The sequence below is a fragment of the Brassica napus genome, chromosome A9 (genome assembly GCF_020379485.1).
Source record: "Brassica napus cultivar Da-Ae chromosome A9, Da-Ae, whole genome shotgun sequence".
In the NCBI taxonomy this organism is placed as follows: domain Eukaryota; kingdom Viridiplantae; phylum Streptophyta; class Magnoliopsida; order Brassicales; family Brassicaceae; genus Brassica; species Brassica napus.
This window is the reverse complement of record NC_063442.1, coordinates 3835807-3850725: the sequence shown is the minus strand read 5'-3', so window position 1 is coordinate 3850725 and position 14919 is coordinate 3835807. Positions and strand designations below refer to the sequence as shown.

The following is a 14919-nucleotide window of genomic DNA, read 5'->3' as shown; positions in this document are numbered from 1 at the left end:
TTGAGAAAGCCGAAGATCTTCATTGATTCGTCTACCGGCTTCCCAATCGCACTCAAGGCATCACACACAGCCTTGAACTCTCGAAGATAGACAGACAACTCCTTCCCTTTCTTAGCCATCAGTTGAAGACTGCGCCGGAGAGAGAACTCCCGTGACAGAGAACTCTTGTTGAAGTTGTCAGCTAGTGAGACCCAAACATCACGAGACGTTGTAAGAGAGTGAACCGACCCAAGAACTTCTTCGGAGAGAGTACCAAAGAGCCAAGAGCGCACAAGTTGGTCTGTACAGAACCAGGATTCGTACAACGGATTTGGTTCTTCGACCTGGACAGCATCCTGAGTGACAACACGGGTTGCTGGTGGTGCCGTGACAGCTCCATTGACGAAACCCAACAACTTCTGGCTTGAGAGGAGAGATTCGAACTGTGTTTTCCACAGAAGGTAGTTACTATCCGTAAGCTTGAGAGTCACACAGCTCACGACATGGACCTTGCTTGGAAACGGGTAAGGAGCCACAGGATCCGCCATTTTCACCTGTTAAGGTTTAATGGCTCTGATACCATGTGAAAGAGACTAGAACAAGAGAAAACTTTAACTTCTCTTTATTATTTTCACAACGTTTTCTTTACAAGATCGACCTCCTACAATATATAGAGGTCTTAGAATCCTCTAGATCTCTACACTTTACAGCTCACAATCTTATCTTTAAGCTAGTCAGTCTTGACAGATAGATAACAGCATAAGGAAGCGGTTCTCCAATCTTGTCTCATCTCTACTCGTACGAACTCCTCTTCTTTCACCATTTGAGACAGAGAGCCGTTGCTCTGTCGTTAGCGCTTCCACACTTGGGCTCGACTTCAGTTGGGCTTGAGATGTTGTAGTTTCGAGGCCCACTTGACTATTATCACTTACAGGTTCATGCCACCGAGCAGAGCCATCATGCCTGACGTGAGAAAGCCGCCACTAGAGAGGTATCAAAACAGCCTTGTCGCATTGCTTCTTTTGCTTCGTCCGTCGATGCAATTAGCACTTGAGAAAATGCATTTCCTAGTGTGTTTACCGTCGCTGACATGGGCTTCACCATAAAAAAAATGCATTCTTTTTAAACATTTTGAGGTTGCAAGAGCATCATTAGCGGTGAGAAACTAGTCTTTAAAATAATAAAAATGATAGTTACTATATAATTATCTTTAAATAGTATTTGGTTTTAGAATGCTCATAGATTAATATGTAACATATGCTCACCTTTCGGATGAGATAAAATGACTTAATAACTTCTGAGATTTTGTTTGCATCACTGAGGTTTCGCAATGGCTGGATAAGGCGGCGTAGGATGAGAATGTTAGACAGTACAACCATCATTCCAGAGGCAACTGCTGGGTGACGCATGCTGAATGCATCTCCCAACACAATCACTCCTTGCTTCTCACTCAAAGTAGCTTCCATTCTCTTTGTTGGCATCGCTTTTATTTGTGCTCCCTCATCAATTCCTTTCAAAAATATCTTTAGGAATTCTGGAGGTACCTGAAAATAATAGTAAGGAAATGTAAAATGTATATTCTGCATGAATCAATAGGCCGCTTGCGAATGTTAAAGTGAGTATGTATCACTTGTCTACGTACTATATATATATTATATATTACTTTTATTGATCAAAGCTCAACCCGCCCAATGCATACCTGAGGAGCCATAGTATCTTTAAAAAAAGTAGCCATTTCACCATTTGAAATAGAAGGAATATTGCCGGGAAAAAGCTCCATAGCACAACGAACATCAGTGCTGCTTATTTGATATAACATGGTGAAGGAGGGTTTAGACATTATCAACTTTAACTTTTCGGGATCTTCAAGCTGACAATTCTTTGAGACGTAACAAACTTGGTACGACAAAACCTCTGCCTACATCAAATTATAGCACATTGATGTTTATTAATTAACGGTTTTAAACCAAAGTGAATAGCATCAATTCTCTGTCTATTTAAGGTATGCTCACATTGTTGTCGTTAACAGACCGACGAAGGTTTGAATAGCAACCGTCGCACACCACAGTGAGAGGTGCAAATGCAGTCGTTTCTTCACCTTCGTTAGTCTTGTATGTCACTCCTTTGATCACTCATTTTTCTTCTATCAAAGATTTTACAGTCCCTTCTTCAAGTTTTACACTGCCAATTAATGATTGGTTATTGTTGCATGAGGAAAATCATTGCTATTGTCAACTTTAGTAGTAGTTTCAAGTCAGCGGAACTGACTAGTAATCAATTATTTAGAAGAAAAATTTGCTTAAAGTCTAAGATAATGCTGATTTATATTTTTGCTGATCAAACAACTTTAGACCAACAAATATTTTTCGTCTAAAGTTTGGTTCGAGCCATTCCTAAAAATACCAATTTATCATTAAGATTTCGATAGGTATAGTTATACGAGTGTAAGTCCATCATTATCAATAGTTTTGAATCTCTCGCAAATTATATTGATATTTAATAGGTGTGTTTTCTAAGATTTAGAAGAAAAAAATCATATTATAGTTTTGAAATGTTTATTTGATAAGAATCCCTTAAAATTTTAGTTCTGAAATATTTAAGAGAGGTCATACCACCGATGTCCTAATATGTCACAAATTTCCAAATTAATAATTGACTTCAAGCTTCTCGAAATTTAACTTAATTTATAGAAAAAATACATTGTGTCAAGGTTTGTTTTATTACCTAACTTATTTAGATTCATGTTTTTTTTTAATATACTCGATTATCACTTACATACAAACACTACAAAATAAGTGTTGAATTGTATCACTTAATTTGTATCACAAAACTAAGTGATCTTATTTTACATTACTTATTTATAAATGAGGCAAAAATACATAATTTAGCATCAGTTACAATAAATGATATTAGTATTAACAAATTTGGCATCAATTGAATAAAGTGATATAATTTCTATAAATTAGAATCATTTAAACAAAAGTGATATAATTATATAAATTTAAATCGATTGACTAATTGATGTATTTCTTTTTTTAGTTAACATCAATTACAAAAATAATACAAATTTTACATCAGTAACAAGTGATTCTAACAAAAACTATATTAATGATTCTCTTCCTAAAATTATATTTTCACATTCAAACGTAACTGGTACCTTAAGGATTCATAATTATGTTTTTAATAATTAAATAACATATAGAACTAGGAGGCCATGTTGCTTTGACCCTTGAATATATCACTAGTTACAACTTACAATATTGCAGATCTTTTATAATCAAGTCTTTTGGCTGATTAATATATCAATGACAAATTTCCTTGTCCAAACGCTAAGTCAGTGGTGCCCACGTCATTGTTAATGTCAAATATCGTTAATTTCACTATCCAAATAAAAATGTATATAGAAATTGTAGTTCTCATTTCTGAAAAATTAGTTTAGATTGGCATCAGATATTTATGTCGAAAAAGAAGGAATCTGTTTTGTATATTGTTTGATGTGGACTTTCACTTTTAGAAACACAATTAGTTATTTGATCATAATTCAAAATTTTTATTCGATAAGAACTGAGATATTGAACGTGACCTAGAAAGGAGAGAAAGTGGAAACTGATAGACTTTAATCACGTACATGTAGCTTGTTTACGCAAAAAGGAATCTTACTCTTTTCCAGAGATATCCTAGAGGAAGAGACTACGAAGGGTTCAGTAAGTTTCATAAGGGTTAATGTTTAATGTTTTGTCATCTACGAGATTTTCAAGAGTATTGATGTTGTGAGTTGCTTTCATTTATTTGTCAGATTTCTAGGCCATTATCATAACTGGATTTGGGAAAATAAATTGCTACCTCAAAGGAAACACAGTATTGGATTAGGGTCAACGTTCGAAACATTTCTTCACTACAACAAAAGCTTTCACAACCAAGACTTTCACTTCTTTTTATTGGAGGTTAGTGAGGACAATTTTTATTTAGTGAGGACAATAAATAGAGACAAAATTTAAAAAAAAAACTAATAAACCTTATCCAAATTTATAATAAAGCGACATATTTTCAGTATACAAAAAAAGTCAAAATGCTAAAAAAATTTCCAGCAAACGTATTGTTCAAGTTTTTTTCATAGTTTTATAAGGTTTTTAAAACTAAATCAATTATTATAATTGTTTTCATTGTTCTATTTATAAACTGATTGATTTGAAACAATTAGGAATTTAAAGTCAAATTTGTAAATTCTAAAACTTATAAATGTGCAAAATTTAAAGTCAGGTTTTAATGGACAAGTCGTGGATAAATAAACCACGATTATCCCAAGACTACAGATTAGGGGTGAAACATTTTCTGGATTTCGCATTTACTAGATCAAATGCAAACATGATGAAATGTCCATGTAACCGTTGTCTTCTAACCAAATCTTTGTCAAGAGATGATATTGAAGGTGACTTGATGTGCTATGGGTTTTTAAGTTCTTACACAAGTTGGATACTACATGGAGAGGAAGTGTGTATCACAGGAAATACAAGACTACCGTCTGATGTTAATGAGTCTGAATTGGATTCAACTTTGAATCTTTGAGATGACATTTTTCCTGATATTAGTGTGAATATGCCTGGTGAACATGGAAATGAAACGACCAGTCAACCTATGGACGCAGACAGACCATCAACTTCCAGTGGAACCTTTAGAAAAGGAGAAAGTTTTGATGAGTTGTTTGCTGATTATAATCAAGTGTTGTATCCAGGCTGCACTAAGTTCACGAAGATGTCCTTTATACTGAAACTATACCATATCAAATGTATGTGCAAGATTAGTGACAAAGGAATGTCCATGGTGCTTGATTTGATGAAAGAAGCATTTACACATGCTAAATTGCCAGATTCGTTTGATGATATGAAAAAGGTTATTCGCAAACTGGGAATGACTTATGAGTCAATCCATGCATGTCCAAATGATTGCATGTTGTATTGGGAGGCAGATGCAGAAAGAGAGATTTGTAAGGTTTGTGAAGCTTCTCGTTGGAAAGAAAATACAAAAAGCATAAATTCTGGATCAGAGAAAAATGGGAGCTTTTTGTGCACATGAGATTTACTGAAAAATGGAAGGTAAAATTTATTTATTGTACATTTATATGTTGTATATTTATTATCAAGCACATTTAATATTTTTACATTTGAGATTTCAGAAAATGCAAGAGAGAAATACAGAGAACCAAAAAAAACATACTATGCCTCAGGTATGTGGAAGAAAGAGTTTCTCAAGAAAAAGAAATGATATAGTAAGTAACATTCATAGTTATGATATAAAACTAGTTTATTATACTAATTTTGTTTATGAAGACAATAAGAACCGGAAAAACTCCATGTCGAGCAGAGTTTTTTATTGAGACGCGCACGAAACCTGATGGAAGCTTTGTATGTGAAGAGGCAAAAACACGAGCGGTTAGTTTTATATAAAATCATCATTCATTGTTTTTTTGCCAATTAGTTTAACATTTACTTTTTGCATGTTTTTTAGGAAGCGCTTACAACTTTGTTGAATCAAAATTCTCATGGCACAAGCAATGTTGCAGCCACACTGGATGATGAATTTTCTCAAGTTTTTGGTCCAGAGCATCCAGGACGAGTACGTTGTGTTGGTAGAGGACCTACACCATCAAAATTGGTGAGATGTTGTACTGCAACTAGACAAGAGGTGGAAAATTCTGAAATGGTCGTTGGGTTGCAGACACAAGTGAAAGAACTATCAAATCAAGTTAAGGGAATGAGTACTTTCATCCAACAAATAATTGGTACTTCAACTGGTGAACAGGTAATAATATTTATAATATTTCATCAAAAAATAATATTTATAATAATAGTCTATAAGTTAAAATATATCATTATATATTATATATAAAACTATACATTAAAATAAATACTTAGGCAAGAGCATGGGCTGCAAGTTTTGCAGTAGCTTTTGCTAACATACCAAACCCACCTTTCACAAACATACCGACTCCATCTAATCCTAATCAGGTAAATAGTATGTTTTAGTTTTAAAAAAAGATCGTATGATACATAACAATTTATATTTTTTTATTTCAGGAAATGGAATGATGCAGGTGTCCATGGATATTCAAATGTTGGAAACTATGCTGGTGATCATCATTAACATTAGTTTAGCAACATTTTTCTACAATGTTTGTTTAATTTATTTCTGTTTTATGAATTTGTATTATGGATGAATTATGTAAATCAGATGCTTGTAGATTAATTAGTAATTCAGATTTGTGTTTTTCTTAAATTTTTTTTTTCGTTTTCTGAAATATAATATTTTTAATATTAATAATAAATACAGAATAAAAAAATATTTTAATCACTTTATATAAGTGATACATTTAATTAAAATCATTTGTGAAAACTGAAATAAATGTAACATCAATTATAAGTAAATGATAACAATACTTTAAATCGGTAACTACAAAATGATACATTTTTCGAATCACTTCTTAAAACTGATATTAATTATATGTCAGTTATTTATAAGTGATACAAATTATTAAATCAATTATTTTAATTGATAGAAATACTTACATCATTTAGTATAGTTGATGTAAGAACTAATATCATTTATCAGAAATGATACATAATAACATCATTTATGTAAATGATGTGAAAAATTTATATTTTTGCATCAATTATTAAATGAATTGATGTAAATTATTTGCATCACCACTTTCAGAGTCACTTTTTTAAGTGATGTAAAAGAGTACTCTTTTACATCACTTATAAGTAATACAAATATTCAAAATAAATGATGTAAGACTACCTTCTTTTTGTAGTGAAATACTTATTTTGATCAGCCTTGCTACTTCTCATATAGTATCAATATTTGTACTTATCTCCAAATCTTTTTACTCATCAACCATTTTCTCACACTCTTCAATTTCTTCCTCCATTACCATCTCATAAATGAATCAAATATTCTCTTCGCCGTCATCTACGTCTCCGCGATCGTTTATGTCAAAGTTGCCAACATCTCTGATGTTTACGTCCCCGTCATATAAGTTACCATTACACAACCATCAGAGATGTACCTTGACATATTTCAAAAGATAGATCAATTAATAGAGACAAACGTTTAATAAAAAAAAATTTAAGAAAAAAACCTGAAGAATCAGATTTCAACTTTTAAGAAATGGAAGAGTGAGGAGGAAGAAGGTCAAGAGAAAATATAGAGCCCACTTTGTCACTGCTAAATTTTGACAAATAAATCTATAAATGAAATAAGTGGTTGTGGTTAAATTCCGTCAAAAAGGAAACATATATTAAATATAATTAGTGTATTCTCTTTGGTTACAAGTTCATTTGGTTAGACTTTTAATTGGAAAGTGAGCTTGGTTAGGAAAAATTACCATTGTAGTACAAAATGTCATATCCTCTATATATTAGTTGAAGATCATTTAAAAAGTTGTAACCTTAAGTTTGTACTAATTAAAAAGAGATACTGCTTAGGTGTCATTTAATTAGGATGACAATTTAGCTTACGTGGCAGCTTAAAATCAATTGATAAAATGTTGGTCCAAATCCAATTACTAGAGAACACTATATTAACCCAAAATATAAGAAGCGTGTATTCTTTCCTTAAATAAAAGCTACAGAATTACCAAATATGATTAAAATAGATATGACAAGTAATGACTATGAATAATAAAGATTTGATAACTATTTTTGCATCATTCTTATTTTTGTTGAATTTTATGTTACTAAAAAGAATCAAATAGTCACATTAACCATATAATAAAAAAAATTAATTTTTTTTTATATGTTATATTTTGAATTTTTTTTTAAATGACTTTAAATTATAAAAATGAAGAAAGCTTATATGTTATATTTTAAAAAATCTAAATGACATTTAAATTACATAAATTAGGAAACCTTATATGTTAGATTTTTTCTTATATGCTATATGTTATATTTTATATTTTTTTAAACAACTTTAAATTACAAAAATATAAGTTTTCCTTAAGCATACGACTAAAAGCATTAAAATAACATATATCAATTTGATGGTTGATCTGAAACCTTTCAAAACCATATGGAAAATAAATGTCAAAATAATTCAATTGTGGAAATAATACTGTTCACGTTTTTCAAGAATGTGTTTGGTGGAAAAAATAAAATTTTTGTGTCACACTTTGTTTAATGCCCAATCCGATCAACCCATGATATATTAATTATGGTTTAGTTCCACAGTTTTTAATAAAAATTGATTCAGTCCAACAGAATGAAATTATATAATAACAACAAAAAACATTGTATATGTATAAATAAAATGATCAAATATATTAAAACATTATCGATAATATATACAAATAAACTCACCATTCGCAAGGTGCATGTCTTATCTTAGTAATGCATTTAAAAACTAGAAGAGACTTGAAAACGCACCGTTTTGGTATAGGCGAAAAAGGCGATTGGCGACACGGGTTTTCGAGATGAAATCGGCGATTCCGCTGGGTTCAGCTACGTCTCCGCTGGGGACTTGAGATAATCGGGAAGATCGGAGGGATGGAATTGGGAAGTTACAAGTAGATTCGAACAAGGAGGGATCTGGATCGACGAAAAAGTTGGAGAAATCAGATGGGGTGAACTCTTTGGGGGTGGGGGGGGGGGTGGGGGTGGGGGGGGGGGGGGGAGATCTAAATTAGAGGATCATGAGAGTATGGAGAACTCTTGGGGGGGGGGATCTAAATTGGAGGATCGGGTGGATGTGGAGAACCTTTTGGGGGGGATCTAAATTGGTGAATCCATCAGCGAACCCTAAGGGGGGGAGCTCAATCTGAGAAATTAGGAGGGAGATCAGCTATACCATCGTGGGTGGAAGTAGCACAAGAGATGAAAACATTAAAGAAGTATGATCTGGAAATCATCGAGAAGGAAGGTCAGAAGGAAGTGGAAGTGCCAGATGAGGTGATTGATAAGGCTAATCTATTATGGGATGATTTTCTGATTGGGAAGTTCTTGGATACAGCTATGCACATTGCTAAATTTCATGTCATTGTGAACAAAATCTGGTCTCAAGGAGATATACTGAAGCAGATTGACGTCTATGAAGTAGATAGCACCACGATGAAGTTTGGAGTTTTCGATCCATCCATGAGAGCTAGATTTCTATGAAGGGGTATGTGAAACATAGATAATATACCGCTGATTGTTACAAAATGGGCGCCAGAAGAGCTTGATGAGAAGCCGGAAGTGAAATCTATACCGTTGTGGGTTCATCTCAAGAATGTACCATTGAATATGTTTTCATGGGAGGGTCTGAGTTTCATTACAAGTGCAGTAGGGTTTCCAGTCAGGTTGCATCCAGAAACTGCTTCATGTTCAAACTTCAAGATTTCAAAGATCTTGATTAATGCAAATCTATCAAAGGAGCTGCGTAGAAAGATAAACTTCTCAAAGAATGGAAATCGTCTCTGGTAGAATTCATATACCCATGGCTGCTTCATATGTGTAATACATGCGGTAAATGGGCTCATATTGATGAAGTTTGTATCATGAATAAGAAAGATGGCTCTGAGAAATCAATGCAGCAAATAAGAGATGAGAAGAAGGTGGAGAAAAAGAACGAAAGAGAAAAAAAAAGAGAAAAAAAAGAGACGAGTGATCAAGAGGAAAAGGAGAAAGAGAAAAAAGATGGAGGGGAAAATAAGACAGAGCTAGCTGATAATAAGGTAGAAAAAAATGTGGAAGAAATTGAGGAAGGACAATTGCTTGATGAATGGGCAGATGTTACTTAGTCCAAAGGAAGGAACTCAAAAGAATGGTATTGGAGATAATGAGGAAGATAAGGGGAAGCAAGAAGCAAATGATGCTGAAGCTGTAGTTAGTATAGAAGTTAAAAATGTCTCAAAGGAAAATGATATTGAAGTTGAGGGAATTGCGGGAATGCAGAATACTCAAGAGCATTGGCTATACTTGACTAGTGCTTCTACTAGACCTTCTTTACCAAGAAGATCAAAAACAAATCATAGAGTCATCCCTGCGGAAACAGTGATTGGTAAAGACCAGCCTAGGAATTCGGGAAAAATGGATACTCGAAAATCTACTTCTCAATGACAGGATTCTTCTGGAATATGAGGGGTTTCAATCGAAGTTCTAAGCATAATATAGTTCGCAATTGGATAAATAATAAAGGATTGCAGTTTGGAGGTTTATTGGAGACTAGAGTGAAGGAGAATAAAGCCCATCAGATTGTATCTTCTGTGTTCAATAGGTGGTCGTTTATCAATAATTATGAGTTTAGTAGGAAGGGAAGGATTTGGGTAATTTGGAGCCCTGTATTAACTACAAGAAAACACGCCTGTTGCAAAGAAAATTTGAGAGGCAAAATTTTCCATGCAAATTTGCGACAAGTTTGCAGCGGAATTGCAAGAAAAAATAAAACCCTCGCAAAGTTGTCGCAAATTTGCGAGGGAAAATATTACCTCGCAAATTTGCAAGAGATTTGCGAGTGTAGTTACAGAGTCCTCGCAAATCCTTCGCAAATTTGCGAGCAAACATTTCTGTCGCAAATTTGTAACAGATTTGCAAGAATTTTGTCTGTCTATCTTGTTTCCTCACAACTCCCTCGCAAATTTGCAAAGAACATGCATGATATGTAAATTTTATCACATTTTTCTCACAAATCAAATAAAGTTAATAATTAAAATATTAGTGTTTAACAAGTACATCGACAACTATTATTGGAAACTTAATCAATATCATTCAACTAAATATTCACGGGATAAGTATTTTACGACACTTGAACTAATATTACAAAGTACTAAACATCAAAACTCTATATTTTATACAATAAATTCACGCCAACTAAATTTCTATAAAAAAATTGAATCGAATTTTCACTTTAATTATTTTTTTCAAAAAAAAAAAATACAAAATACATACATATTGATCCACCAAAAATAGAACAAAACCCCAAACAAAACCCTAAACTCATTGACTCATGAATTTGTGAGGGATCCATTGCAATTCCCTTGCAAATTTGCGAGAGAATCTAAACGCGCGCAAATTGGCAAGGGAATTGCAATGGATCCCTCGCAAATTCCTTGCAAATTTGCGAGAGATTCAATTTCTCTTGCAAATTTGCAAGGGATTTGCGAGAGTCTCGTTGCAACTTTCTTGCAAATCCATTATTCCAAAATTTGAACGGTTTGGGTTTTATCAAGGATTTTGGTGTTTGATAACACATTTTACTGAATCATTTAATGTTTAAAATGTACGTCGAAAAATATTTTCAGAAATTTAATGAACTATTGTTATGAACTTAAGTCCCAAGCCTCGATTTGTTGTTACAATTAAGTAATTAGCATCAAACTCTTTTAACTTATATAACTTACTAGATTTTTTAACCGCGCTACGCGCGGATAAGATGTTATATGTATTTCTCAATTCTAAAAAATAATATATAATATTATATTATATTATTTAAAGAATATAAAATAAGACTATATAACATAAATATATTTTTTAAATTTTCTTTGTGGAAATCATTATGTTGTTTGATTGTTGTACTTGATTCACATATTTGCATAGTTATTTGTGATAGATGAATAACTATATTCTTATTATCAGTAAATAATATATTTATTATATAATATAAGAAAAATAAATTTATTTACTTTTAAAACAAACTTGTCTCATGTTGGGAACTCGGTTATAAACATATCATATTCGAATGAGATATTTTTACAGTTATCAATTTTCTTAACAGTCAAGAAACAAATATGAATATCAAAACAATATCTCATACGATCTCTTTGTGGAATAACTGCTTTGAAAAAATTGAATTTAGGCATTAAAAAAAATTGAAAATGAATGTGCAGATGTGTTTTCTAAGTCAGCTTTACAAAATACTATTCATAATCCATATATCATTTATGTTCATCCAATTTTTTTGTCCATCATTTCTTAAACATCTTGAAATAACTGATGCTAATTAATAATAAACTTTTGGCTCGCAAAAAAATCAAATTTGTCTAATTATCGCTTAAATATTTTATTAATATTGTCTAAAAAGCTTTCAATTGATATCATAGTTTAATTTTTATTAGTTTTTTTTTGTTAATTTTAGAATTTTTTGTATTTAAGATTTTTTCCATATTAAACTTATATTTCTTTCACATAATATATATATATATGTCATAAAAATTACCATCAAATCAGTTTTACTTATTTATTATTTTGTTTTTTTAATGAAAATACACTTTTTAAATAATTTAATTTAAAATAAAATTATATATTAATTTGTTGTATTCTAACAATTTGATTGATTTAATTAATTTACTTTGATGGATAACTTAAAAAGTTTTCATATGAATCGGGGAAAGCAAACTTATGTTGTTATATTATATTTATTTGTGTATATGAAATCTATATATAATGCTAGTGTAATAAAGAAATAACATTATTTTTTTGTAACTTCAAAAAGATACATTATTATAGTTTGAAATTATTCAAAATTGAATAAAATGGTAATTAAATAAATCTAATTGTTTTTTTTATCTTGTTTAGTTGGATTCTCATGAAAATGAATGGATAGGTTAAAAAAATGTTTCAAAATTTGTTGTGTTATTGTTTTGTCTATAAATTACAAAATTTATTGAATTGATATATTTAATTATTGCACCCTTAAATAATATTTTTTAAGACATTAGAGAACTATATGTTTTGAGTTGTTTTGTCAAAATTGTACAAAAATCTATGCTTTTTCATATTTGTCACTAAAATTTATATGTTAAACTTACTTTTACAAAATTCTTAACTTTGTCACGAAAACAAAAATCTATGCTTTTTCATATTTGTCAATGTTCTCACACTTTCAAAGAATATATTAGCTTAGTCACTTATTTTTTTTTTTACAAAACAAAGTATTGGAGTCTTGAAAGTTGAATCCATATTATTGTAAATGTACATAAGAGTTTATGATTACATATATAGTGATTCTTGTATATGTGTCCAAGAAAGTTTCAATGGTTTAGTGGTATATGTCCTATGTTTATGTCATACTAACTCGGGTTCGATCCTTTCCTTTGCATTATCTTTTCATTTATTACGAAAAAATAACTAAGATGACGTGACAATTTCGGACTCTCTGATTGGACGATTTTTTGTGCTTACGTGGACACTCTAAGAGGAGCTTATATCTTCCTTTTAGTATAGTAAGATATACGTGAACTAAATTTTCGGAAGATATTGAACATATTTTTCACGTTAATTATTTGTTTTGTTTTGAACCAAATCAAGAAATACATATTGTATACCGAAAACATAACAAAACTCCAAACGAAACCCTAAAATACACTATTTATGAATTTGCAATAGATTTGCAAGGGAATCCTCGCAATTCCCTTGCAAATTTGTGAGGGCTTTGCAACGGACATACCTATTATATAAACACATTAACCTAATGACATAACGACAAAAGGTAAACATAAAGAAAAAATCCTATTGGCCAATACACATTCACATGGATCACCATTCCAGCCGTTAGATTGAATTTCAATCTATGGACAAGATTTTTTCTTTTCTATTTTCTTATTTCTCTCTATCTTCAGATCTACGAATGATATCTTAGAGCATGCCTACTAGTGAACCCCCCCTTGGGGTTCATAAGAATTTTTAATTAATTTTTTGATAGGACCGTGAATAGTGTTGAACCTGTATAATTTTTGTTCTTGCATTAGTGAACCTGAAGAAAGGTTCATAGGAATAAAAAAAATATTTTTATAAGTTTTTATTTAATATAATGAGAATTCATAAACATACAAAGATTATTCATCATGATTACCATATTTTTCCCATACATTTTCAACTAAATCAGTTTTCAAACGATCATGTATCTGTGGATCCCGAATTTGATTGCGAATGTCAAGCATAGGGACATTCACACTTTTTCTCCTTTTAACCTTGGAACTTCGGCTTGACTCTCCTGCTTCGAAGTCAGATGTATCATACTGAGTGTATCCGTCGCGTTCGTTCTCTACTATCACCTTGTTGATAACATAAACACATCAGACTCGCACAACTAAAATAAAATTTATACTAATTTGCCAAGTGAGAGTAATGCATGGAAGACGCGGTTTGTATCTCTTACCTCGTAGTTTATGCAGGTGAAGAAGCGCTTCCCAGGAAGAGTGTCGTACTCCTCCACCCGAACCTCGTCAATGATTCTCCCACCACAGGGAAATCTTCTGGGAATCCCGTATTGTGAATCGGCCACGTTTCCCAACATGTTGAAGTACTCCTGTTGCCTCTTTCTATCTCTTCTCTCTTCTGCGGGATCCATCTGAACCAGAGAAGCAAACTGATTAAAACATAATCACGAAAAATATGATGAAACGAACACTAAATCGAACCCACATGACGTTTTAAAACCACTAATCGAAAACCCCCAAAATCGATTTTGAACCCTAACTCGAAAACCCCAATTCGATTTCCAATCACCGAGAAACCAACCATAAATCCGAACCCCCGTATCGATTTCGAACCCTAACTCGAAACCACAAAATCTATTTCGAATTCCCGAGATCGATTTCGACCCCAAAAAGCTTCTATCTAACCGTTAATCCACTCGATACTCACCTGAGCTCGTGGATGAGACACTCCGTCGTCGATTCGAAGGAGAAAATTGGAGAAAGCTCGGCGTCGCACGAGAAATCGCCTCTCGGACCGAAACCCTAGTTTTTTTCAGAAATGAGAGAAAATGATTTCACGAGCTTTCCTCCTCGTGAACTCAATAACGCGTCTCCAATGGATGGCTGACACCTGGCGTGAACCCGTTTCATACGGGGTTACTCGTAAGACGCGGGTCGCGTAATTAAACCCATTTTCTCTTTTTTTTTTTTGCTTCCGGGCCTATGAACCCGAGCCATAAACCCCTTTACAACTCTCAATGGGGCTGCTCTTA

General features: G+C 32.4%; 1 pseudogene; it reads right to left on the bottom strand.

The window, feature by feature from the left end:
- Positions 1 to 929: 929 nt before the first annotated feature.
- On the bottom strand, positions 930 to 2433 carry LOC125577983 (annotated as a pseudogene).
- Between the last annotated feature and the right edge of the window lie 12486 nt (positions 2434 to 14919).